This window comes from Macaca nemestrina, chromosome 11, assembly GCF_043159975.1.
Source record: "Macaca nemestrina isolate mMacNem1 chromosome 11, mMacNem.hap1, whole genome shotgun sequence".
In the NCBI taxonomy this organism is placed as follows: Eukaryota; Metazoa; Chordata; class Mammalia; order Primates; family Cercopithecidae; genus Macaca; species Macaca nemestrina.
In genome coordinates this window covers 116054777-116082137 of record NC_092135.1, presented here as the reverse complement: position 1 = coordinate 116082137, position 27361 = coordinate 116054777, and the positions used below count along the sequence as shown (strand labels likewise).

Genomic DNA, 27361 nt, shown 5'->3' with positions numbered 1-27361 from the left:
GAACAGTATTGGGACACCAGCCCCCTGTCTCCTCAGCCCCCTTCTGGACTTTGGGCACTGACAAGCAAGGGAGGAAATCCAAGATGGGGCTGAGGGCAGCTCAGCACTGGCCTGTGGGTGCCCCTTCATGTGAGCAGCCTGGATGCCATGGATGGTGGCAGGAGGCAGACAGGCTCCTGGAAGGAAGGTGGTGGGTCACTGATGAAGCCCCACCTTCAAAGTCTGGGGGTTGGGCTGCCAGTCCTGTGGACTGGAGGTAGAGCTTGTAGTGCTTTTTCTTGTGCCCATCCATGGCTGCTGATGGACCAATCAGCATGCACTTCCCCCATCTGAAGACAATACATACCCCAGACTTAGCCAGAGAAGAGCAGTCTGTGGGGACGACCAGTTGCAGAGAGGAGCTACCCTCTCCAGGGCCTCATCTCTGCTGAGAACTGCAGAAGTTGGGTCGACCAGCTGCAGAGAAGACCTACCCTCTCTGCTGAGAGTTGAACAGATGTTGGGATGACCAGCTACAGAGAGGAGCTACTCTCTGTGCTGAGAGCAGAACAGATATTGGGAAGAACAGCTGCAGAGAGGAGCTACCTTCTCCAGGGCCTCCTTTCTGCTGAGAGCTGCAGACAACTGGATGACGAGCTGCAGAGAGCAGCTATCCTCTTCAGGGCCTCCTGTCTGCTGAGAGTGGCAGATGACCAAAATGATCAGCTGCAGAGAAGACCTACCCTCTCTTCTGAGAGCTGAACACTCACTGGGATGATCTGCCTACATAGAGGAACCACCCATTTCAGGGCCTCCTCTCTGCTGAGAGCTGAAGACTCAATGAGACAATCTGCCTACAGAGAGGGGCTACCCTACTGCAGGTCTCCTCTGAACTGTTCTCACATGCAATAAACCTTCTCTTCATCTTGCTCACCTTCTACTTCTCTGCCTACCTCATTCTCCCTGGATTCAAGACCAAAACTTGGGCAGAGGCACCACTGGTCACAGAGGTTTCCAGCCAGAAAAGCATCACTGCAATCACAAAACTAGATTTATTTTGTAGAAACAAAATAATTGTGATTATTTTTGGTAAAAATAGGAGTGACTATAATAAAGACTGTATTTCAGTAGAAAACTGTAACACACCCATTATCAAATTCTGATCCTGTTCATTTTTTTGAAGTTTTATGTCCCTGTAAACTGGATTGAGTCTTGGTTTTTCCTGATTTCACTAAAAATTAAAACTGCCCATTTCCCAAGCCCTTCAAGCTGAAGCTGGATGATTTTAGCTTCAGAAAAATCACTACAACAGATCATGTATGAATAATTTTCATGCCTGCTGCTATGGGGATCACTTGGAGAGTTTACCAGGACACCCAACGACATAACCAGAGACATTCAAACTGCATATGAGGTAAATTCATCAGACTGCAGCTGCCATCCTCATTTCATCTTCTGAAGATGCTTTAAACTCAAATCTAGAAATCTCAACTAACTAAACTCTGGACTAAAAAACTAAGATCATAGTTTGCTCGAAATATTAACCTCTGTTTTTCTTTTGTTTTCATAGATACATACCCTGAGTTTTCTTTAAGCTATGTAACTTAACAAGAAAAACTTACACTCATATTGATAAGAAATGGTGTTTCTATGTCAACAAATCAGAAATAGTTGCCCCAAAATTAAAGACCTTAAGAAACTAATATGTTTTTTTTGTTGTTTTTTTGTTTTTTAAATCAGGTACTACCTCTGTTATTGATTTATTTAGTTGATTAAATTCTGGAAGCTCTGCTCCAGGGAATTTTTCAGTCCTTGGATATTATTCTCCTGATTGTCGTTGCCTTTATATCCTGAGTGTGTCGTAGTCTCTCACATGGTGGTTCCCACCAGCCACTCACTCATCAAATGATTGCCATCAAGGATCAGACAACTTGGATAAGTCAACAGCCCAACTACTCAAGCCTACAAAGACTATGCAATTTTGGATAGTGCTGACTATGTGATTTTACATCCCAGGATAGCTGTTGATGATGATGGCATCTACAGGACTCTTTGTTCCAGTGACTACATCGGTAGCAGTAACTGAGAATAATGCTATACTGCTTTCTCATACTCCTTGCTTGCTGAAAGGATGACCAAAAAGGGAACATTGTTAAAGTAAATTAAAATTGGAATCAGGCCTCAGGAATCCCCAAAAAGACAAAACCAGGTAGGCCTTATAAATTACCTCAAGCTGGCTTGATTTGCAAACATAAGTGAAACATAAGCTATTTCTTGTAAATGCCCATATTAAAGAAAAACAAAACTTATCTCAATCAATCAGAAGTAGCCAACGAACTTATATAATGGGGACTTCCCAACAGGATAGACCAAATAAAGCAGCTGTATAACTGTAACCAATCAATTTTTTTTTTTTTTGCTATACTTCTGTGTCCAACTTATAAAAGCCTCTCTCTTGCATTCCCTCAGTGGAGCTCCTGAACTGCTTCTGGTTTGGAACTGCCCAGTTCATGAGCTGTTGTTTGCTCGAATAAACTCTTTAAAATTTTATTATATTTCTGACCTAAATATATGGAGAAAGATACTGTGCTCATAGACTGGGAGACTCAATACCGTTAAGATGTCAATTTTCTCTAACTTGATCTATGGATTCTATACAATCCAAATCCAAATCCTAGTTGGATATTATACAGAAATTGATAAGCAGTGTCTAAAATTTATCTAGAAATATAGCCAAATCAATTTGGGGAAGAAGAGTAGGCACGGAGAGGCACTGTCCAGGTTGGAAGAAGACGATGAGGAGCTCCAAGAGAGAGCTCGCCCCTCCCTCCCAAAATGCTTTCCATGAGTTGCAGTTCTTTCCTAGTCTGTTTTCCCTCCTTGGAGACAGGGCCCTGTCAGTTTGTTCACTCTGTGTCCTTGGTGCCTGGAGCCTATTAAATGCTCAATAAATAATGATCACAGGAATGAACGCATGCTGAAGAGACCACAGCTCATTTGCCCACCATCTGCTCAAAGCTCCTCTCGTCTGTCCTCTCCTCTTTCAGTTTTCTGCTGTCCACCTAGCAAGTTTGCCTTTGTGGTTTAGCTTCATCTGTGTAAAAACGTCCCATGTAAGGACTGACAATGTCAGGGCTCTTCTGATGTCAAATGATAGAAATGGAAGTCAAAGTAGCTTTAAAAACTGAATTAATTAGCCAGTTAGTGGGATAAAGATGCAACGTTCAATAGAAATGCTGGTGCTTCCTTTCCATGGAGCTGCAAAGGCTGGTCCTTGGAGGTACCTCAGCAGCTCTTCAGAAGGTTGGCATGATCTCTGAAGACACCAGTTCCTAACTTCCCCACATCCTCTAGTGTCCCCCCAAAACCCAGACAGTGCCTGTCTACAGCCAGACCGCCTTCCATATACAACCTCAGGGTGTTGGTTATTCTTTCCTTATGAGAAGATATTCCTTCGTCGATGGTTTTCAGAGGTTGGAAGAGACATTGACAGAGGAAGAAGTGTAGGAGGTAACGTGATGACGTACCAAGAACTCCTTACTGACCAGGCCATGCATGGCCAGGATCTTGGGGAATCCATGGCAAAACTTCTGGCCAATGAAGGCGTAGATGAGGGGGTTGAGGCAGCTGTGAAGGATGCCCAGAATCTCAGTGGCATCCAGGTCCTGGCCAATGTCATTGCGGTGCTCACAGATCTCCTTGATCACCCGGGTCCTCATGAGGGTGTCTGCGAGCAGGACCAGGTGGTAGGGGAGCCAGTAGAGCAGGAAGATGAGGACAACAGCAAAGATGACCCTCATGGCCTGGTGCTTCTGCCCCATGTGGGCCTTAAATAGCATGCACAGGGTGAATCTGTGTCAGAACAGCATGACCAGCAGTGGCACGATGAAGACAAAAGTGTGAGGCTCACTGCAACCTCTGCCTCTTGGGTTCAAGTGATTCTTTTGCCTCAGCCTCTAAGTAGCTGAGACTACAGGCGGGTGCCACCACACCCAGCTAATATTTTTGCATATTTAGTACAGATGGGGTTTCACCATGTTGGCCAGGCTGCTCTCGAACTCCTGACCTCAGGTGATCTGTCTGCCTTGGCGTCCGAAAGTGCTGGGATTACAGACATGAGCCACTGCGCCCAGCCAACAAACAATCTTGACCAAGTGATGCTTCTGGATCAGTGTACAAGTGGCATGGACAATGGGCTGGTAACAGTCCATGCTGATGCAGGACAGTAGTAGAATACCACTATAGAAGTTGACTTCCTTCAGGAGTGAGACCACCTTGCACAGGGGTGTGCAAAAATCCAGCCATTCACCTTGGACGTGGCCCAGATGGGCAAGATCAGGGCAAAGAGTAGGTTGACTAAGGCTGGGTTCAGCAGGTAGACATTAGTGATGAAGCGGCCAACATTGCTGTATAAGATGACCAGCACCACCAGGGAATTTCCCAGCAGGCTCACTAGGAACACTAGGGCATAGGTAACAACCACAACATACTTGTTGAGTGTCTCAGTTTCTAGTCTACAGGGGCTGTAATCTTTTGCTGTAGGTGGCATGTCAGTGATGAATGCTCCTCACCAAACCACATCCATGAGTCTGTAATATTCCGTATCTTCTTCAGTTTCAGTCGTGGTTTGATCTAACTGGAAGGTTAGATGGAAGGAAATGTGATTTAGTAGCTTGGATTCAAGGCACTCTCATCAAGGATGTGAGAGCAGTTACTGGGATATCCTTTGCTTCCCTGTTGGTTTGGCAACTAGAGCTCACCTTCCTCCTTTGCCTCCAACCTGGGCTTCTTGGAGGTTGGCTTCCCAGTGTTCTCCACCTTCCATAACTCCAAGGCCTGGCCTGAGTATGGAGTAAGATGGAATACAGGGAAAACGCCTTAGCCCTAGCTCAACCTACAATTGCATCCTCTCGGCCTACGTCTCTACCTCTGTCCCTCTTTAGCCTTCTCCATCCTCAGCTGTGTCTGTGCATTCGGATAGGGGGACCAGGTTAGTCTTGGACATTCAGGGAAGGGCCAGTGCTAAGCAAAATGCAAGAAGGCAAACCTGTTCCCAGGTGACCCCTTCTATTATTTCCTTTCCTATGTTCTCCCTGATTCTTAAAATTTACTAGGTGAAGGAAGTGGTAGCAACACCTTGCGTTAACCTGTATTTTAAGCCTTGTTCTCTGTTTAAAGGAATTTTAGCCATTTGAGAGGATAAAGCCTCAATCTTGGTCCTTGAATTTACCCCCAAAATCTACAGAGTCATTCAAGACTTTTCAAGTATTTTCCTATTGTGAAGCATTTTGCTGAAACAAAAATTTCCCAGAAGCCCAATATGTGAAATAGACAAAAGCCGAGCTGCTGTGGGGGAGGGTTTGCTGATCTCCCAACACAAATGACCCCTAAAAAGCCCCTCAAAGCCCCAGGGTTCTCTAGTGAACCATTTGAAAGCCTTTGGAAAATTACTTAGATTGGTTGTAAGGACATCTAGCATCTAGTTCTCGTTCTATCATGATTCTACCATTATAAGTCTTATGACCTTGAGTGGGGTCTCATACCCCTATAGATTTCAGTCTTCTCATCTGCAAATCGAGGAAGACAGAGTCATCCACCTCTCATTTGCTGCCAGGCCTGAAGATCTATGATAAGTTCACTCAGATACACACATTTTAGTACATTCCCTCCCTACCAGTATTTGCATTTTCACCAAAGACAAAGTCTTAGGGCAAAGCAATAAACATCAAATTGGAAAACTGTCAGCCTCTTCCCACAAAACGGCGAGGTATAAAAAGAGGGGAGGAGGAGGTTGTGGCCTCTTCACCTACTTCCATGTATGAAGTCAGAGTTTAGTACGTGGTCATAAGGGAGGAGGAGGGCAGCCAGTTTATCAGAAATCCTCAGGTCCCACAGAAATGAACACGTTTTCTAAAATAAAGTCAAGCCAAGCCATCCTACCCCAAAGAAAATCCCAGTAAGCAAAGGTGATTTCCAACCTAAGGCCCCAGCCAGGTGTGTCCAACTGTAGGAGCTGCAGCTCAGGGATCAGAGTGACTTAACAGCTAGAGGGCACTTGATGAATAAAGGGAAATAAGGAAACCAAGTCAGACGACACCTCCCTTCTGAGCCCCACCCATGTCTACATCTGGAGAAGAACAGTTAAGTCAAGGGATCACAGACTTGTGATTAGAGACTGCCAGGGTCCATACGACCAAGCGGGAGTCCCAGGTGTGGAGCTGGGGTTGAGGATTCATTATCTGAATTCTCCACTCTATGGATGATCATTTTTATTATTTTCCCTTTTCTTGAATTTATTTCCATTTGTTTATTCCTAAATTCCCTGGTAGATCACCTGTGAAAGCTTGCAACTGTCTGGTAAGAAGAAAGGGGGAAGGATTTGGCTTTACAGCACAGACTTCAGAAGGAGTCCTCTCTATGAGCAAATTGGGGGCAATCCAGTGGGAAGGAGGTGGAGGGCTGCACTTGAGCTGTGTTTGGACAACAGGTACACAATCTTTACTTATTTTACAGGCTTCTTTGAGGTAGTCTGGTGGTGATTTGAAGGGAAAATGAATGCTCCTTTGCTGCTAGCCACTCTTTTGCACAACCAGTGCCAATGACCGGTTGATTGAAATGGCTCTGAGGCTGGGGCATAGGCCACTCCCAGAGTCTGGATGGTTAGCAGAGAGACCATAGAGCTGGGGCAGTCCACGAATGGAAGAGCTGGGGTCAAGGTCACTGCTGCCCCTATCTCAGTAATGGAGAACGGCTTCTCCTGGAACCTGCCTTAACTTCCCCCGGCAGGTAATGTCTGTCCCCTGGCTTGAGTCTTCTGGCACCTTCATCAATTCTCCATTATAACATGAACCCCACTATACTGCAATGATGTGTTTGCAAGTCCGCCCTCTCCCAGCCTGTGAGCAAGAATTCTCTTCCATTCATCTTTGTGTTCTCTTTCAGGGACTATAATAAGTGCTCAATCAACGGTTGTGGAAATAAATAATGGGAGACATTTCTACTGTGATTCATGGATCACGTGTCACCAGTGCGATTCATTGTCTACTGCTTTTGGTCACGCACTCATACCACAGGTATGCCTGAAAGCTTCACTTCTACACAGCCCACCTGGTCTGCCTGTCATTGTTCCTTCTCAACCACCCTCTAATGGAAGTGTAAATCTTGCCTTACCACAAATGTCAAATTTATCATGCCACAAATGCCTACAATTCTGCCACTGGCAAGCCTATTTTTAAAGGTAGGTCATACTCTCCTGCTGGGTTCTCTTTTCATGTATAAATAGTGACAGGAAGTTTAAAGAGACAGCAGCCACTCTCAGTTTGCTTTTACTGATGTTGGTTTATCGTGCTGTGATGCCCCTTCCTTACTCACTGATAGAACCGCCATTGGATGAGGATGGTTTAAACCAGTTATGCAATCTATTGCCTACTCTCCCAGCCTTCTTTACACCTAGCAGTGGCCAAGGATATGATTTTGGCTAATGAAGGTCAAGGAGAAGGCTGCTGGGAGCTCTGGGAAAACCCTTGCTTTTCCTACCAAAAAGAAAGAAAGACACTGCTTGGCACCCTCTCTCCCTTTTCTTTCCTTTTGCTTGTGACTGCTAGAGCTGCAGCAACCATCATGGGGCCATGAGGAAAAGGGCAAATGAATCAGAAAGAGGGCAGCCAGCCTTGGACATTGCTGAGCCCCCAACCAACATTAGCAAATGTTATGTGTAAAATAACACCACCAAAAAACCCCTCACCCGCTGTTTTTAAGCCACTGGGAGTTAGGTTTTTGTTACTAGCAGCTGAGGGCACTCTTCACTGATAACACGATCATCTAATTTGGGGTCTTCCAAACTTCCATTATCTCTAAACCACCTTTCACATTTTGGCCATGTCTGCTGAAGGGTAATATTCTTTAAATCGATTCACTTTTGTTAATTTAATTTAAAATGAATATGTAATGATTAAAATGAAAACAGATTCACCATGAATCACCCAAAACTGTTGCATTTTTACCGATGGAGCACTTTGCAAAAGCAAACTCAGCTCTGTCTATGTCTCTGATGCCCAAATTTCCTTCTGAGTTGCATCATCATAATAAACACAAATAAGGTCTTTAACCATGGCCATTTCAAGACATGTTTTCCACAATTAATTGATTTTTTCTGGTGTTTTTCTGAAAACTTTTTTTCAAGCAGCTATAATTCTAAGGTGTTATGTGTTCAAGGAGATTCATGGAAAGGACTCTGACAAGTATAGGTTTTTGGTAACTTTACGATCATAGCATTGGACTGGGTAAGAATTTCCATGACCCTACTGAAGAAACAGATGCTGTTATGAAACTTCTAATCAAGATCAAGCAGAACAAAGTTAATTACATGAGGTTAAATGAACTGAGGAGGATAATGTTTTTTATGAGTTTTTATTTGAAATTTTGCTGGTTCTTTAAATATTTTGTTTGCTATAGTTTATGAAACTTTTTCTTTTTCTTTTAAACTATCTATAGATTACAGCAATTTGGCCAAATGTACTTTTGTGAACAAAAATGGAAACATTTACTTTTTCTCCATATAGGATCCTTCCAGAATTCAGAAACTATCTGTGAATATTCTTGTTTGTATGGTAATATAGTTATTTGTTTCCGTTCAATAGGAATCGGCTCTCTTTATAACAGGATATATTGACAGTACTGGCTATACTACTAGGGCATTGACTGGGATGTCATATTTGAAAATGTCCAGAGAAGGAATCTATAGGTATTGCTGGTGAAGTCTGAAGTCTGCTTTGGTTTGGCTTTCTAGCCTCAAGAGGTTTTAAAAAATCCAATTTGAGATTTCTTATCAAAAGTTCCAACAAAGCAAGCTTTAAAAGAAAATCTCTGTGGTCGATTACTATGTTTGCTGCATTTATTTAATTAGTCAGGCTGTGTTTGATGAGACTAAACTTATTTTGCAAATAAATTAGTCTTACTTTGATTATCTTGGATAGAAATGAGAGTGACTGTAGAGAGAAAAATTATGTTTCAGAAGAAAAATTATAGTGTGCCTGTTATTAGATTGTAGCTCTGCTCATTGTTTTTCAGTTATTATCTTTTTTTTTTGAGATGGAGTTGTGTGCTGTTGCCCGGGCTGGACTGCAGTGGTGCTATCTCCACTCACTGCAACCTCCACCTCGCGGGTTCACGCCATTCTCCTGCCTCAGCCTCTTGAGTAGCTGGGATTACAGGTACACACCACCACGCCCAGCTAATTTTTTGTATTTTTAGTAGAGATGGGGTTTCACTATGTTGTTCAGGCTGGTCTTGAACTCCTGACCTCAAGTGATCTGCCTGCCTCGGCCTTCCAAAGTGCTGGTATTACAGGTGTGAGCCACCGTGCCCAGCCTCAGTTTATTATCTACCTGTAGACTGGACTGGATCTTGACTCCTTCTAGATTCCTCCAATCCAATTTTCTCCCATGGAATTACAAAGAACAAGAACTGCCCTGTTCTTGAAGCCTTATAAGCTGGAGCTGGGCAACTTGGTGTAAATTTCAAGGGAAAACCTTCATGCCTGATGTGTATGCCATGCAGAGATACCAAAATACCTGATGCCATAACCAGAGACATTTAAACTGCAAACCAGAGCGAGAAGTTGATGACTTCACACTGTGGACAGTTTCCCCCAAAACACTGAAGAAGATTCCTCATCGTAACGAGTCTCTTACCTTTCTTAATTTCTCCTTGCTTATGTCTACCCCTTTCACTTGGCAGCATTATGCTGTGTAATTAGGATTTCACAGCCAGTAGCTTCTCTGGGTAACTTGAGGGAGTGTTGGTTCTGTCATATTAAACCCAAAGTTGTACACGACCTAAGAGATCCTTTAGGCCACCCAGTGGCTAACCTTAGCAGCATCCCTAACTCACCTGTTTGTTCAAATTGGACCTGTTGTTCCTTTTATAGAGTTAGATTTCTAGACTCACTCGTTCTCACCCCCCTGTTCTAATTTAACCCAGTCATGGGATGCTAGGTAATGTGATTCCCTGTGACTTGGACTGTGAGCCCAGGAAGGACCCTGAGTCTCACTGCCCAGCTCTCTCCTTATACAAAGGAGGATGTAGAGCTTACAGAGGGAAAGTCTGTAGAGGGAAAGACTTATCTCCGGCCACACAGCAAGTTACCCAGTGGGGAGAAAATCCCAGCTCTATCTTGTAGGCCAGCATGTGAATATGAAGGTGTGGCCTCCACCGATTGAGCAGTCCCCGGGTGATGACACTGTGCTAATTGTTTAACATCTTTGTCCCATTCAATCCCCACATAACCCTGGGAGGCTAGAGGGGAACCTGGGGCACAGAGAAGGTAAGATTTTTATCCAACATCACAGAGGTACCCAGGATTTGAACTCAGGTCTGTGTGCCCAAAAGGCCCGTGTTCTGGGCCCTGACTTGGTGTAAGTGACCCTGTGAGGGCTCATGTCATGTGGACACTAGGCTGGGGGTGTCCCCTCCTTCTCCATGGGGTGCCCTCAGCCTTGCCTGGGTACTCATCCTCCTCGAGACACCCACTCATTGTTTCCTGGGCCCCAGCTGAGTGGAAAATGTGTGTTCTTTGAGGAGAGGGTGCAGAAGTAAAGTGCAGCCCCAGGGCTGGGCCTGAGCAGATGCTGCGTGTGTGTGCGGAGCAGGGCGCCTGGTTTTAATACTGCCTTTCTCTCCAGGGGGATCTCATCCTCTTCTCCTCCCGATGGGTCCTGGGGCCCAGAGAGGAACATTGTGGCCTTGACAGCTGGTGGCCTTATTCTGAGATCCTAGTCAAGACCAGGTATGGAGTGGAAAACCCAGGTGTCTTGCCTCCCAGGCTGCGGCTGCTGGAGTTTGGGGTGGGGTGGCAGTGGTGCAGCAGTGGGACACAGTGGAGGGGAGGGGAGAGAGAAACGGAGGTAAATGAGGGAGGTGGGTGGGACATGGGATTTAGGGAGGATGGGGTCAGAAGTCCAGAGACCTGGGTCTCCATCCTGGCCTGGTTACGCACTCACTTGTGTGATCTCAGGCAAATCACTCACCTTCCTTGAGCCTCAGTTTCCCCACCTGTAGACCAAGGATTGGACTGATGGTCTCGGCAGCCTCTTCCAGCCCAGATCCTGTGTGAAATTTATCTTCCCTGGCTCCTGGTATCACTCCCCTTCTGTCCCCGTAAGTTCCAGGGTCTCCCTGCTACTCACCCAGGAGAGCCTGGCTGGCTGGGGTACGAGAGCGCGGCTCTGCTGCCTGAGCCCCTCCCTAGTGACAGTGCCTTGCAGAGCTGTCCCAGGATTTACAGCCTAGGAAGAAGTGACTCAGTCTCAGCCCAGCAGCCTGGAGGGGGAACCTGGCTCACAGCGGTGGGGGAACCGAAGACGCTGCAGGGAAGAAGTGGTAGAGGCAGGATCCAGGGCACTGGGGCAGAATGGTGAGATGGGAAATGGGTCCTCAGGCCGGCCTGGGGTAGAGTCACCTGTTGGCCAAATGAGGGCTGATCCATTGTGGTTAGTGGGACTGCTGCTAGTTTCCTTTTCGTTTTCAGCACTTGCTCCTGCTTTTCTTCCTTCTCGCCACCAGGGGGCAGAGGGAGGCCGTGGAGCTCCGCAGCTGCTGTTCCTGTGCTTGTTTCTTCCGTGTTGTTTGGTTGGGCTGCGAGGCGGCGCTCCAGGGTGGGGAGGAGAGGGCGAGGTTCCCACCACGCTCCTCCTTCCTCTCTCCACCTTAGTGAGCTGAGCGGTCCCCGTGAGTGCTGGTTACCAGTGCCGACCCCCCAGTCCTGATCCCATTCCCAAAAGGATGGATGTGAGACCACCAGTGAGATCCTGTGCCCAGTAATGGGCTAGGCGGGTTTCCCACGTGGGCTGGGGCCTCCCATCCTCGCTGTGCTCTGCCTCCTTGAGGCTGGGGTCTTTCCATGCCGGGTCCTCGTTTCTCCAGGCTGGGCTGCCCCAGAGGCTAGTATCGGGGAAGCGGAGCAGCGGCCTGGGAGGACGGCTGCTTTCACAAACCCCAGGAACCGCATCTAAAAACCAGCACCAGGGATGCCCCAGAGTTTCTGCCCTGGGCTCGGTCCTGCACCTATATCCCCCATGCTGAGGCTGCGTCCCCATCTCTGTCCCTCATCTCTGCCTCTTCCTCATTGTCTCCCTTTATCTTCTCCCTGTCCCTCTGTCATGTTCTTGGTGTGTTTCTCACCCTGCCCCCCAAGTCAGACAGTCTGAAGTTCCTGTCCCGAGGACTCTACCATTGCCACCCTCTCTTCCCCCTCCCTGAGGTCGGCTTCATCACTGGCTGTGTCCGGGATCGGTATTGCAGACCCTCATCAGACCCCACAATGGGGGCTCCTGTCGCTGCTGGCCGTAAAGGCAGGGACTGTGTCGGGGCCAGACTGGGGGGCGTTGCTGCTCCCCTGCCAATGTCGCAGGCGCTCGGGGCTGAGCTGTAGCAAGGGCTGGGGGCGGGCCGGCTCCTGGGGCTCCCGCGTCCCGCCAGGCGCCAGGCCAGATGGGCTGCACTGTAAGCCTGGTGTGCTGCGAAGAGCTGCGACCCGGGCCACCCTGCGGTCCCCAGCCCTCGGGAAGTCCCTGGGCCTCGGGGCGGGCTGGGTGCTGGGAGCCTCGGGGTTTGGCCTGTGCGGAGAGAAGGCAGCTACTGCTTCAGGTCGGGGCTGCGGGAATGGGTGAGGGAGGATGCCCCGAGTCGGGAGCTGGCGGTTGGCAGAGCCCAGGGCACCTGACACAGGTAAGAAGCCAACCCAGGACAGTGCCAGTCCGCTTGGGAAGTGTGGGAAGGCAGGTGGACCAAGGGGGAGGCAGGAACAGGACAGGGTGAAGAGTCCTCCAGTTGGGTGGAGGGCTCCCCTGGGTCTCTTGTGCCCTTGGGAAGAGGGTGATATAGGACCTGACTCCTAGAAGGGCAAATAGCTTGGGTGAGGTTGGTTTAGGAGCCATCCAAGAGGGGCAGGCCCGGAGTGCTGGGGCAAGGTAGGGAAATGGTTAATCTTCCTTGCGCTGGGCCAAAGGGCAGCTCTGGCGGTGTCCCTTGATTTAGAGGGCTCTGGAGTTAAGAGGGTGGGGGCCACTGGAACAAGAACTGCCCAAGGATGGTGGGGACAGCTGGCCTCTCACCCCTGCCTTCTCTGTGCTGGGTAAGTCTCGGAGACTAGCAAGTGGGGAGCTGACCTGGCAGTGGGGACAGGTCTGAGCTGGGAGGCAGGTGTCTGTTCTGGAGGAGGTGTCTGCCAGGGAACCACTAGGCCTGGTATAGGTGTGGTGCTGGTTTCTCCCTGGGAGAGTAGGAGGAGGTGTTTGGGGTCACCAGGGATGGGTAATTCCTCTCTAGGTCCCTGTGACCTCAGGACTCACTGTTGGTGGGTCTTCTTTCTTCACCCGTGTCCCTGCCTCCCCACCTCCCACACAGTCACCTTTGACATGGGGCGGGTGCCTATTGGGCCAGGTGAGGTGGGGCAGGGACAGGGACAGGCAGTGGGGTTGAGATGGAGGGAGGAGCCGGGGCTCTGGAGGTGGATGATCAAGGGGAGAAGGAGGGGAGGGTGTGTGTGCCGCTGTGTGACAGTGGTAGGGACAGGGATGGGGATGAGTGTCGGTCTGCATCAGATGAGCTGGTTTCTGAGAGGCCTCTTGGGAGAGCCTGGAGCTCGCCTGTGACTCCCTCCCTCCTCTATCTGTGGGGATCAAGCTCCATCCCAGCTGCTGTGCCCCGACTCTGGCTCCAGTGGGGGTTGCTGCTGCTCGGGGCTCCCCGCTTCAGGGGCTTAGGGAAGAGCAGCCTGCACCCATCACCTGGGCCCTCACTAGAGGAGGGGTGACACCCTCGTTCTTGGGGTGGATAAACATCTCCTGGGTGCTGATCCCCTCAGGAGCCAGGGTTCAGTGGCTACCCAGACATCTGGGCTGCCTGCCAGGGCACTCCTAATGCCAGTCCTGCTGCAGACACACCCCCCATTCCTGCCCCAGGTCCTGCCATAGGCCCAGTGTCTCTCCCTGAGCCACAGCCTGAGCTCCTGCTGCCTGTGTCCACACCCAGCCTCGATATTCTCCTGTCCCCTCAGCACACCCCTCTCCTACCCAGGCCACATCGCCCCTTTCCCCTGTCATGCTGCCTCCTCCTCCACGAGCAGACTGTCCTCCTCCTTCTCCTGGACTGCCTTGTCCCCCAGCCCTCATTGCCCACTCCTCTTTCTCCCCTGGCCAGCTTTTGGCTCCTGCTGCTCTCCTTGGCTTCGAGAGGGTGCATGTCTTGGCTCTTAGGCTTCCAAGTCCAGCTCTGGGTTGTCAGTGCCTGCAGCTGTGGGCTCTGCCCCTCCCAGGTGGCCTATCTCGGTCCCACAACTGCCCTGCACCCTGACCCCTCCTATGGTCCCACATGTCAGCCTCAGGAGCAAGAGGCTGGGCTTGGCACCCTCCTGAGCCCTCCCGCCAAGCCTCCTGGGTGCCAAGGGGCCTGGCGGGCATCTCTGGGTGCCAGTCATGCCTCCTTGCTCTCTGCTATATCCCAGGACAAGTGGGTGCTTGTGGATGGGGCGGGAGCAGTGGGGACCAGACTCCGGGCTGTTGTTGCCTATTCTGTTCTGCAGTCAGCTCTTCTGGCTCTGCTTCTTTCAGCCCGGAGACTCACTAAGTTAGAAGTTCTTCCAGGCCCTGGTCCTGCAACCTCCTCTGCATTCCTGTTGTGCGACCTGCACCCCTTTTGGAAGTTCTGGGATCTGGCCTGACTCCCTCCCCCATGGGTTGGATGACCTCCTCTTCCTCTCTCTCTTGTTATGTAGCATCAGAGATCCCAGAGCTGAAAAGGATCTTAGTGCTTCTGAGTCTTTTGAGGACACAGATCCCTTTGAGAATCTGATGTGTAACCTATGGGTGCTCTTGCTAGGGAGAAGGTACACACACACACACACACACACAGGCACACTCACACACTCATGCAAGACACACTCATACACACACAGACACGCTCACACACACACACGCACTCATACGGTCACACACAGACATGCTCTCACACACACTCATGCACACAGACACACACACTTATGCACACAGGCACACTCACACACACACAAGACATACACACACAGGCACACTCACACACAACACACACATACACACACGCTCACACACAACACACACACTCATACACTCACACACAGACATGAACACAGACACGCACACACAGGCACACTCACACACTCACCCAAGACACACACTCATATGCACACATACACACAACACACACTCTCACACTCATACACACTCACACAGACACGCTCACGCATACACTCTCACACTCATACACACTCACATAGACACGCTCACACACAACATACACACTCATACACTCACACACAGACACACTCACACACACTCATACACCCACAGGCACACTCACACACAAGACACTCACTCATACACACACAGACATGCTCACGCTCAACACATACACACTCATACACTCACACACAGACATGCTCTCACACACACTCATACACACAGACATGCTCACACACTGACATACACACACACTCACACTCATACATACTCATACACACAGTTCACACACATGCTCACACATACACATGCTCACACATATACTCACACACTCATACACATGCTGACACACACTCGTACACACACGCTTACACACAGTCTCACACACACACTGACACACAGACACACACTTAGCCACTGTGCAAACATACACAATGTCATATATTTCTTCAAGCCCCACTATAGCCCTGATTTATCCACCCCCTGCATTTCAAACCAGCACACTGAGGACCAGAGTAGGGGTCCTCAGTGTGACTTGCCCAAGGTCACACTAGAAGTGAGTGTCGGCACTGGGACCACATCCCAGGAGTCCCGGGTCCAGATAAGTGAGGGTTTCATCCCCAGATGCAACTACTGCTTTCCCCAGAGGCTGCCTGTAAGGCCATTCGTTTATTCAACACTGATTCAAGCATTTTTGAGCGTCAGCTATAGGCCAGGCATGGAGCTTGGGGCTGGGGATAGGGTAGAAAGCAGACAGCCCAGGTCCTTGCCCTCAGGGGGTTGTCAATCCAGTGGGAGAGATGGAACAGACTGCAAACAAGTCGTTGCACAGAGAAATGCATGACCGGAGACAGTGCTATGGAGGCCAAGTTCAGGATGTGACGGGTAAGGATCCCAGAGGGATTGCACCGGGAAGGTGAAGGAAGTGGCATCTGAGCGAGGAGCCGAAGCAAGAGCAGCTGGGAGGAAGAAGCATTCCAGGTGGTCGGAGCAGCACACCTGAAGGTCCTGGGATGCAGAAGAGCCGGGACCTGTTACAGAAGTGGACAAAGGCTTTCCCTGGCTGCTCCTCGATCCCTGGGAGCCCTTGCACGCATGCTGTATGTATATGGATTGGGAGGGTGAGAGTCAAAGCAAGGTGCCTGGGAGGCGGGGCAGCCGTCTGCAGGAGGTGCTGAGTGGTCAGGGTTAGAGACGGTTGGTCAGGGAGAGGGCTGAGTGGGGCCATGACTAACTTGGGAGAAAGGACTGGACATGGAGATGGCTTGCATGTGGAAGGAACTTGTGGAAGGAACTTCTTCCAACTTGCAGGAGGAAGTTGAAAATAACCCCTCTCATCTCACAGAGATGGTGGCTGTCGAGGTATTTGTATTAGTGTGTTGAAATATTTCATAAACACAGAAAAGTGTACGAACTTCCTGCTGACTGAAAACACGCATGTACTCACATACCTGGCACGCAGAGTCTGGAAACAGAACAGTGCCAGCTCTCAGAATGTGCCTCCTGCCCCTTCCAGTCACTAATCCCCCTCTGGAGGGCAGCTCGCGATCCCGACTTCTAACCACAGGGAGTTGCCTGTTCTAGAATGTCTAATAAATGGAAGGCACTTGTAATCAGTGGAGCACATCATATGTATTCTTTTGTGCTCAATATCATGGTTGTGAATTTTATCTACATTTCCGGGTGTGGTTTCGAGCGTTCCTTCTCATTGCTGGACAGCATCCCACTGTGTGAAGACACGCTGGCGATTTATCCATTCTGCTATTGACAGGCATTCGAGTTGTTTCTAGTTTTGGGCTACTGTGAATAGACTGCTAAGAACACCTTCATGCATGTCTTTTGAAGATCATGAACTCAGATTTCTGTTCGGTATATGTATCCCTCCATTTCGATGATGTCTCTGGAAGACCCGAGTGTCTTGGAATCAAAGGAATCATTTGAAGGGAGAACTTCAGCATTTTGACGATGGGGGTGAGGGATGCCTTGGGGATGGGAGAAGATTCTCTAGCACCCTCTTATGTCCCTTTGTAATGATTCTTCTCAATTCACTTGTCCCCAGGCCTTGTGGGCCTCAGGAGGGAAAGGAGGAAGAAGCTCTGGAGTCCTGCTTTGGAGTGGGGTGGGTGGGGGTCCACCGATCACCTCTCTTACCCACCCTCTGGAGGCAGGCTTGGGTCCCTAGCATGGGTAGGGGGTGTGAGGCTGAAGATAGGGCCACACCCTCTATTTGTTTGCTCTTTCCAGAAGGGCAAGAAGCCAGCCACTGCCTCCTTGTTTGATGTATGAACTTGCCCAGGGCTCCTGGCACTGGGACAGAGCCTGGTGCCAAGGGCAGGCAAGCTAAGGCAGACCCCAGAGGGGCCGCAGCCTGTGAGTGGGAAGTGTAGGCTGCCATCTGCAGAGAGGCCAAGGAGTGGGGAGGAAAGGGGACCCAGGCTATGCTTAGGGGCCAGGTCCCCTTGCTGACTGTCCCAGCTCTGATTTTTAAATTCACCTCTACCCCCAAGACCCCAGCCTGGTGCTTTTGGCCAGCCCTTCTGCCTCCTAGCCTGAGTAGCTGTAAAGCCCAAAGCAGGAAGCTGCAAATCTACCCCAGGGATAGGGAATGGCAGATCCCAAGCCCTAGGGTTCCTTTCTGGCCTGGGATATGAGAGTGCTGAGTGCTTCTGCTGCTGTCTGTTTAAAGTGTGTCTCCCCGGTAAGTCCACGAGCCAGGGTTTTCAGGCCAGTGCCAAGCTTCAGTGAGCCTGGCATCCCAGGAACTTAGCAAAGGACCTGGGACATCTGGATACTCAATAAAGGTTGCCCAAGGGATGACTGGATGAATGGTGAGAGGCAGACAGGTAGAGATCCCACAGACAGGAGAGAGAATGCAGATAGGGCAAATGCAAGAGGATGGTGGTGAGAGGCCTGGGTGGGCTGCTGTACGGGATGGAGCTGTTCTGTCTGGGAAATAGTGGCTTTCCCTGCGCCCGGGGCTCCACCTGAGCCTGAGCTTCTCTGGGCACCCAGCAGGGGGGTGCAGGTGTGGAGATGGGGGTTGGAGTAAGGCCAGTGGGGGCCAGCTCACGCATGGCTGGAAGTCAGATAGGAATGTGTACAGGGTCAGGTGAAGTCAACTGACAGAAGGACTTTTTGAGGTTTGAAGAGCATGAGAAAGGACTTAAGAGCCTGGTGACCAGCTGGGGCTGGCAGAGGTGGCAGTCACCAGGATGCTGGAGAGGGGTGTCCTCTGGGCTAGCTGGTCTTGGCATTCCTGCCAGCATCCCTTCCCAGGAACTTCTGAGCGTTGCCATCAAATCCCACTTCACCCACCTCCTCCTGCCATGGCTGAAACTGAGAGGGATCTAGGGTGGCCTGGAGTCTCCTGATTCCTTAGAGTCCTCTGACCCAGCCTGCAGTCTGCAGGGCCTCTGGCCTGCAGCCTCTGGGTGGATGCTGGCTGTGCACTGGGGAAGCCTCTGAATCCTCACCTGTCTGCTCACCTTTCAGCCCCTCTGCCTTTCTGCTCACCTCTTCCTCCACTCATCTGCCACCTTCCCTTTCTCTATCCCCCCTCCATCCTTGAGCCATGCACCTTTCCTCTCTCCCACCGTCCCCTCACCTCTGCCAAGCCCCATGCATACATATGCCATCTCTACTCCATCCTCTCCTGGGAGGTCAGTGCGGGAGGCAGAGGGTCCAACACATCACCCTGAGACGCTGTGCCCAGGGCTGTCACCTGGTTCTAGAGCAGGGACTGGCCTGTTCTGCTTGGGACAGTCTGGAAAGCCCTCCCAGAGGAGGCGACACTTTGAACCAGTTCCTAACAAGTTTGAGCAGGAGTTCACCTACCCGGAGGGAGAGGCAAGGCCATTTCGGTCAGGCGCAGAGGTGCTAGAAGCATGTGGCCCTTTCAGGGAGTGGAGTGGTTAAGTGTGGGTGCAGAGTAGGGTCGGGGGAGAGGCAGGATCAGAAGCTGGGAAAGAGGTGGGTCTGCATGCAAAGGGCCTTGAATGCCAAGCTGAAGAGTTTGGGCTTTACACTTATGTGTAGGCCAAGGAGTCCCTGAAAGGCCCCCGAGAGAGGGACTGATGTTTTAAAGTATCCCTGGCTCAGGGTGGAAGACGACAGGCGGGTGTAGGGTTACTGGAACAGCCGGTGGGCGTTTCTCACATGACTGGGCCAAAAGGGAATGAGTGTGTGTGTGCGTTTGGTTGGGGCGGGGTGGGGGGGAGTGCAGTACAGGTATTGTGTTTACCGTGAAGCCTCTCCTCCCTTCGTGGACCCCTGGAAGCCAGCTGCCGTTCCTCCTCCCTGACTTATCCTCCACCAAGCCCTCAACACCCCAGCCAGTAGCCCCAAGAACTTAAACCCGCCAGGCCAGGATCTGAGCCAAGAGCTCACCTCGTGGCTGGCCCTCCGCCATGTCCTCTTGGCTCAGTTTCACCTGCTGCCCGTCCAGACATCACTCCCTTGGGGAATGGGCAGGGCACAGCCTGGCTTTCTTGGGACCCTGGACCCAGACTAGGCATATCCACCCTACCCTTGAGGGGTTGGATGGAGAGGAGGGGAGGGATGAGTTGAACTGGAGTCTCCTGACCTGGGTGCTGTGAGGGGCACCTGTGGTGCAGCCTCCTGACATACGCAGTGGGTGGGGAAAGGGCTGGAGGGAGGTGGGGGATGGGGAGCGTTTGGCCAAGGATGGCCAGAAGTGGTTGGGTGGGAAAGTGCCCTACAGCCACCTTTTCCTTTCTCTACTGCTTCCTTGGGTCCAATATTCCAACCTGGCCCTGCCCTGGGGAGGTAGAGGGGCTTTTGCTTGCGGGGTCAGGATTCTCGGGGCCAGATCGGGCTCTGCTCCTGGTCTATCCTGGTCTCCTGTCTGCCTCCTTTCTCTCCTTCCGTCACGCTCATGCTCCATCTGTGTCTTCTTGTGAGTCTGTCTTGTCCACTCCTCAGGAGCCTCAAGTCACTTTTCTACCCTCTTTCTTCCCCCAGAAGGCAGGCGGTAGGGATGGCTGGCATCTGTGTTATAGTGTGAGGGAGTAGGTGTACAAGCAGCCTTCGAGCTTACACTGAGTTCCACTTGGGCTTGGCCACTTAAGGGCTGTGTGTTGATGAAGATCTTATGTAACCTCTCTGTGCCTTGGTTTCCTCCACTGTCCTAAAAGCATTTAGTACAGGGTGGGACATATTGATAGCTCTTAATCAAGATGTTACTATTGGCGGTATCATTATCTAAGGGATTTAGTCTAAGTCCTCTGAGAAACAAGATAGGATAGAATGGAGGATTTTACTAGGGGAAAAGCCTGATTTTGAAATGAAAGAGCTAGGGGAGGCTGGGAGAGCCTCACACTGCAATGTAAACCTGACCCCAAGGGGAGGAGAGAGGAAAAGAGGCCTGGGGGAAGCATCCTAACCTCACTGCACTCCAAGGGGAGTTCAGCAAAGTCAACAGGGAACGTGGAGGTGAAGTTGATCTAGAAAGACTGTCCCTAGTGCCAGTGAGATGATCACACCTGTCATCCCAGCTACCCGGCAGGCTGAGACGGGAGGCTCACTTGAACCCAGGAGTTTGCGGCTGCAGTGAGCTATGATTGCACCATTGCACTCCAGCCTGGGGGATCTCTAAATAATAGAAATTAAAAAAATAAAAAACCAATTAAAAAAAAGAAATCCTGTGTCTCCCAGGCAGGGGTCTGCCTTAGTATCGCCACTGCACTCTGCCAATGGCAGGGAGAAGCCTGTGGGGGGCCTTGCCTCAGCAAACACAACAATGGATTTTAAAGTACGCAGCTAGGCCAGGAGCAGGGGCTCACACCTGTAATCCTGGCACTTTGGGAGGCTGAGGTGGCCAGATCACCTGAGGTCAGGAGTTCGAGACCAGCCTGGCCAACATGATGAAACCCAGTCTCTACTAAAAACACAAAAAATTAGCTGGGCATGGAGGCGCACGCCTGTCATCCCAGCTACTCGGGAGGCTGAGGCATGAGACTCTCTTGAAACTGACAGGCAGAGGTTGCAGCGAGCTGAGATCACGCCACTGCATTCCAGTCTGGGTGACAGAGCGAGACTCTGTCTCAAAAACTAAACTAAACTAAACTAAACTAAACTAAACTAAACTAAACTAAACTAAACTAAAGTAGGTAGCTGGGGCCCCCGTCATTTCTGCTTCCTGCAGCAGGAGGTCTGCGAGGTGCATTCTTGTAGCTGCTGCAGGACTTTGAGGCATGAAGAGGTCCAGGGCCTTTGGTCCAGGGAGTCAGAGGTAGCATGGGAGGGGTGGGCAGAGGTGACCCAAGCACCTAGAAGGAGGCAGCAGGCTGGGCCCCAGGCTACCATGCTCCCTCCAGGCCTAGGCCTGTTCAGCCTGGCTGCCGGCCCTCCTGGCATTAGGCTGGCTCTTGGCTGTTGAGTTAATATCCCTTTCCCCAGCTGTGTTAGTTGACGTGGTGCTGCTTGGACCATGGGGCTGATCCCATCTGGCTTCTGACACCCTCTCTGTTCTCCTCCCCGTTTCTCCTTTCTGCTTGGGATGCCTCTGTGCTAAGGGGGAAACTGAGGCATGGGTACAGAGGGTCCAGCATTCAGGAATAGGCATTGTGCTCATCTCCTCTTCCCCTGGACACAGCCTTCTACACCAAAGCTCATGCTACGGGAGAATGGGCATCTTCACCCTCCCCCTGACAATAACCTTGGGTGTCCTCTGGGGCTGGCCTGGGCTGGATGATGTGTGGGGCAGGGGTGCTCAGAGCCATTGCCAAGCTGCAGTGCCATTAGGGGAATGAAGCTGGAGCAGGAGAGACTATTTCTGGGCACTGAGCTGAGGCCATCTGCGGGAGGTCAGACCAGGCCAGACTGTCCCCTGCCTCCACTACCCACATCAGCTCCTCACCACTGCAGCAGCCGGCAGACTGCATTGAGATGTGTGAGGCACCCAGACGGCGTCTTCAACCCCAGTCACTCAATATGCTAAGCAGGGCTAATTTATTCCCTTGCCTCTTAATGGGATTGCAGCAAAGCAAGCAGGGGCGTGAGTGTGTTGGAGGTAGTATTCCGCAGGGCGGGGGGGTTGGATCGGGGGGATGGATGGTTTCTTTGTGGTTCTCTTGCATCCTTCGTAAGACCCCTTTTCTCCCTATGTGACTCCACACTACGTCCCCAAGGCTTCATTCAGCTCAGAGGGGAAACTGTAGCAGAGGGAATGGGGACTCAGAGTCCTTTCTTACTACCTCTTAGTGGGGTGCCCTGGGCAAACTGCTTAGTGACTCTGATCTTCAGCTGCATCACCTGTAGAATGGGCAGACTAGAGCCCACCTCAGCTGCTGTGACAAAGCGTCAGTTTTGGAGTATAGAGCATATGCCAAACTCTGGGACACAGTGGGCAGGCAGTGTGGTTGGTACCTGCCTGCACTCTGTCCTCCTGGGCATCTCCTTGCCCTCTTTTGTCACTCTCTGCAGTCGGCTGACTTCTGAGGTTAGCTGGGGACGGGTGTGTGTGTGTGGGGGGGCTGTTTTGGAAGCTTCTCTCTGGAGTTCTGGCATTGGGGGGTGAGGGTGGGGACAGATGAGCTCAGAGCCTCACAGAAACAAAACAAGGAGGGCTGGAGGGGGAAAAGCATGGACCTGACCAGGGCTCAGGCTGGTTTGGCTGCAAGTCTGGGCTCTGCCGCTGACTAATACTGTGAGCCTCCGTTTTCTTGTCTGGAAAATGGGAATGATGACACCTACCTCGCAGGGTTAGTGAGAGAATTAAGGAGGGTAAGGTATGTAAAGTTCCCAGCATGAAGTAGGTGCTCAAGAGACATCAGTTTCCTTCTCTCTCTGGAAGGGGCCTTTGAGGTCATCTAGTTAACTTCTTCACTTGCTGACTCGGCCAGGAGCCAGGTGGGGCCAGGAATGGGGGAGAGCCCTGGGGTTGGGGTCTCTGACTTGGCAGGCGGGCCAGAAGGCAGTTAGCAATCATGATAATGAATGCCTTTAAATTAAAAAGAGTCTTATATGATGCTCACAGCAGCCCTAAAGGGAGACCTGAGCAGGCATAATTACCGTGTTTCACAGAGCGGGCGGTTGAGGCCCAGGAACGTGGCTTATCCACAGTCTCTCCATTATTGGTGCAGAGTTGGATGAGAGCCCGGTCTCGGGGTTCCCAGCCCTCTGCACTTGGCCTCTCCAGCACCTCCTCGCCTCTTCTGCTGAGAAGCACAGGCCCCTCAGCCTGGACCCTTTGGTGGGGAGGGCTTCCTCTTGTTCTCAGTGGTCCCTTGGTAGCAAGGGGTCATTGTCTCGCTTCACTAATTCACAGCCCCTGTCCTGGGACCTCCTCCCCAGACTGGCCTTTGAACCTGAAGGCCCTGGGCCTTTCTTCCAGCCAGATGTGAGGCCACGTGAGGTGAGTGTCTGTGGCAACCACCTTCTTTGAGGTTGGGGTGCGGTTGGGCCTGTTGCCCCCTGGCTCAGCGTGGGCAAGGAAGCCCAGCTCCCTCTCCCTCAGTAGCGTCCTTCAGGTTGGCACTTCTGACTGCCCCCTCACCAGGAGGCGACTTCTGGCCCAGCTTTCTCTCCAGCCCTGAGAGATGGAGTCCCATCCCCCATCTCTGCCACCCCCAACCCCCCACCCTTGCCTGCTGCCCCTTCCCCCTAAGCTCTTTAGCTGCCTCTGGGCTGTGAGAACGGCCCCCATGTTGCTTCCCAGAGCTATTGACTGGGCACTTCCAGCTCTGGGGGCTCCCCTCTGCCCCTCCACCCATTTATCTCCCCCTCCGTGAGCCAGAGGCCCTTTGTGAAGCTCTTTGTGTGGATTTGCGCTCCCAAGGCCAGGCAGGGGACAAAGGGACACCCCTGTCCCCTCTCCATTGTCCCCTCTTCCTAGGAGGCCGTGTGTGCCTATGTGTGTGTGTGTGTGTGCACGTGCATGTGTGCGTGTCCACGTCCCAGCTGGACATCTTTTATGTGTAACCTGTGGGCCAGAGGGGGTCTTGAAAGGATTCGGGGATGCCACATGGTCTTGGGCCTCCTAGACCAAGGCTGAGTGGCCTCAGTGGGAGAAAGGAGGCTGGGGCTTTTGAAAGGAGGCTGTCAGGCCTGGGTGTGGTGGGGTAGAGGCCAGGACATTGACTCTCCTACCCAGGAGTGGGGGCTGTCACCATTGCCACCTCCACCTCTCTGTGAGTCTCCCTGTCACTCTGCCTCCCTGCCTAATCCTCCATCTCTGTCTCTCCTCTCCCTCTTCTGTCTTCTCTCCTCCTCCAGCTCACTCTCGTATGCCTATCCCTCCTTCTCACTGGGCCACCTGCCTTCCTGGGTGTTGAGAAGAGGCCAGGTCTGTTCCTCCTCACCCCCCGCTGCCAGTGCCAGGGAAGCCCCTTCACCCTCTGCCCTTCTGGTATTTCAATCTTCCCCAGACTTCTCCCACCTCAACTCCCTCTGCCCTTCCCCCACTCTGAGGTCTTCTGGAGGTGCTCCTGAGCCTCAGCCAAGGCGCCCCTTCACCCTGGCCAGCCTGCTGATCCACAGTCTAGAATAGCACTGGGTGACTGGCTGCCTGCTGGGTCCCGGCTAAAAATAGACCATGCTTGGTGTGCTTTCAGGGCAGTCTGTAGCAGAGACAGGGTCTAGCCCTCCAGGTCCCTCTTGGTCTCCTTGGGGGACATGTCTGCTGGGGCCCTGAGGCCTTCCCCCTACCCTGCTGCAATTGGAAGCCTGGATGGAGGCTCTGGCCCCAGCGACTCCTGGGAGGAAACTTCTGGCACTGGTGGGCAACACATGGGCAGAGAGAGGAACGTGGGGTGCCGGGATCCACCCTGGAGTCCTAGCGGGTATGTGATAAAGGCAGAACTCGACCCCAAGTGCAGACCACGAGACTGGACGCACAGACCTTCCAGATACCAGGCGGCGGTTGTGTTGTAGGTTGAGTGATGAGCCTGCTCCATTCGCTCTAGGCTCTGGGCATCAACTTTCCTACCTGGAAGGTGGGGGCTTTCTGCCCTTGGGGGTGCTATTAGGTAATCTCTGCTGGGTCCATGGGTAACAGAGTCCAGAGGGACTTTCTGCAGACTCTTCAGCTCAGCAGTCCCGATGCCTTTTCATTCCCTGCCCTGGCCCCTCTATCTCTTCCTTGCAGGCTTGTGGCCTGCCCTTCCCAAGCCTGGGCCTCCATTTCCCCTCTGGTCTCTAGATTTTGGACTCATTCTCCATCAGGAGGTCCTGAGCCCCAAGGGCTGCGCAGAGCTCTCAGAGGAGGGCCCAGCCTCCTGCCAGTGTGGTGAGGAGTAGGGGCAAGGGCCGGGGTCAGCAGCTGCCTGGCACAGGCTCATTCAGGGCTCTGCCAGGGACTCGGGCTTTAACAGTTTTAAGGCCTTTTTTGTTCTTGGAATGTTCTTTCTATCTAATAGTCTCTTGTTCTTGTTTCTTGGACGCATTGTCTTCTCTCATCTCGCTGAGGATGTAAATGGTCACTTATCTTGCAGCTTCTTCTTCCTGCATCTTGCTTGCTTCCTCCCGTTGCCTTTGCTGTCCTCCATTACCCTGCAAGTTTCCTTAGTAAAGGGATAGTCAAGGGCGGATTGGTTGCTCTGGGGTATCTGGCTGGGTGCTTCATTGGGGGAACTCCTGTCTGTGTCTTTGCGTTCCTGCTCTTGGGCCTCCACTTTTCTGCCTGGGGCAGGTCACAGTCAGGTAGCAAACACTCACTTTTTGCTAGCCCCCAGCCTTTAACTCAGGACCCCTCCAGCCTTGCAGTCTGGTCAACAGGGCCTGCTGTCCCCAGGCCACAGCCTGGCTATTTTCCTTTCTCTGTAATGAATCTGCTGTCTTCTGCAGGATCAGGGATGAGAGCTGGACACAGAGTTCTTCTTCCATGTTCTACCAACCTTCCTGTTTTAGGATCGCGTTTACCCTATCCCCAAAAGCATCTGAGCCACCAATCGTGAGCCTTTGGGGGCTCTGTGCTGTGAGCGAACCTGGCTGCTTCTCATTGGTTCCCCAGGCAGCTCAGGGGTCAGCGTTCTCAGGCTTATGATTCCGATTTGCCCGTCACTCCCTGGCTCCCAGAATTTTGACATTGTTGTCAGAGGTGATAATCAAGTTATTTAACCAGTGATCCTAGGGACTGGACTGCAGGGCTGGAGGGGTCCTTAGGTTCCCTGCTGGACCAGTAGTTGGCCCTTTCCTTGCTGAATTGAAGAGAGGCCTGCAGATCCAGGGGAGGGGCTGGCGCATTGGGCCTGTGGGGTGCTGTGGCCCTTCATCTACTGGCCCAGAAATATTTTAACACCCCCACAGCTGCCATGGCTGGGCTCTGCACACTGCTGAACATCTGCTCGCTCTCATTGCCATTTCCGCTCCTTTTTTTCCCTCTTGGATTTATGCTTCAATAATAAAAAAAGGAACCCCCTTACTGTTGTTTTAGTGGGGGCTTAAGACAGAGCAAAATTCAACATGTGTGTTCAGTCGGCCCACTGCACCCGGAGGATCCACTTCACATTTCTGGGCTTGGCTCCCTTGCCTGCAAAAAAGAGTAGGGCGGTGGGGAGGCTGCAGCCGGGGATCGGGCATGGGGATGGCTCCTCTGGACTGTCTTTTTCCTGGTCTTAGGTGTGGTCTTGAGGCCGCTGACAGGATGGTGAGGTTTGAAGCCAGCAGGAGGGTGGGAGGGCAGGGATCAGGAGGCACTTCCCAATCATCCAGGGTGTGAAGTCAGAGAACAGGACGCACTGGGGAGGCACTGGAGTTACATCCTGACCTGACCTCCGGAATGTAACTGATTTCCCCTTTACGGACTCCCTTCCTCCTTTCATCAACAGAAGTCTGTCCTCAGGGCCTCCCTACTCTGAGGCGAAAGGGCAAGACCCTTGCCGAAGGAGGAAGTTTAGGGCGGGCAGGGCAAAGGCATGAGGGGGCCTAAGGGCCTAGAAAGAGACTCAAGGGTGGAAAGAGGTCCCATGAGTCCCCCTCCTTGGTGCCCGAGCCTGGAGGGAAAGACAGTTTTCTCCAGGGAGATGGAGTGCTCATGGAGGAGGACTGGGGTAGTTCCTACCTGTAGGGCAGCCCCCAAACTGTCACCTCATTATAGTCAAAGTGATATAGACTAAGAATTATCTGGCAAGCTACCTCATTTGCACGTCCTT

At 51.6% G+C, this 27361-nt stretch overlaps 1 pseudogene; it reads right to left on the bottom strand.

The window, feature by feature from the left end:
* Nucleotides 1–3244: 3244 nt before the first annotated feature.
* LOC105481335 (C-X-C chemokine receptor type 1-like) lies at nt 3245–4609 on the bottom strand (annotated as a pseudogene).
* Nucleotides 4610–27361: the final 22752 nt, after the last annotated feature.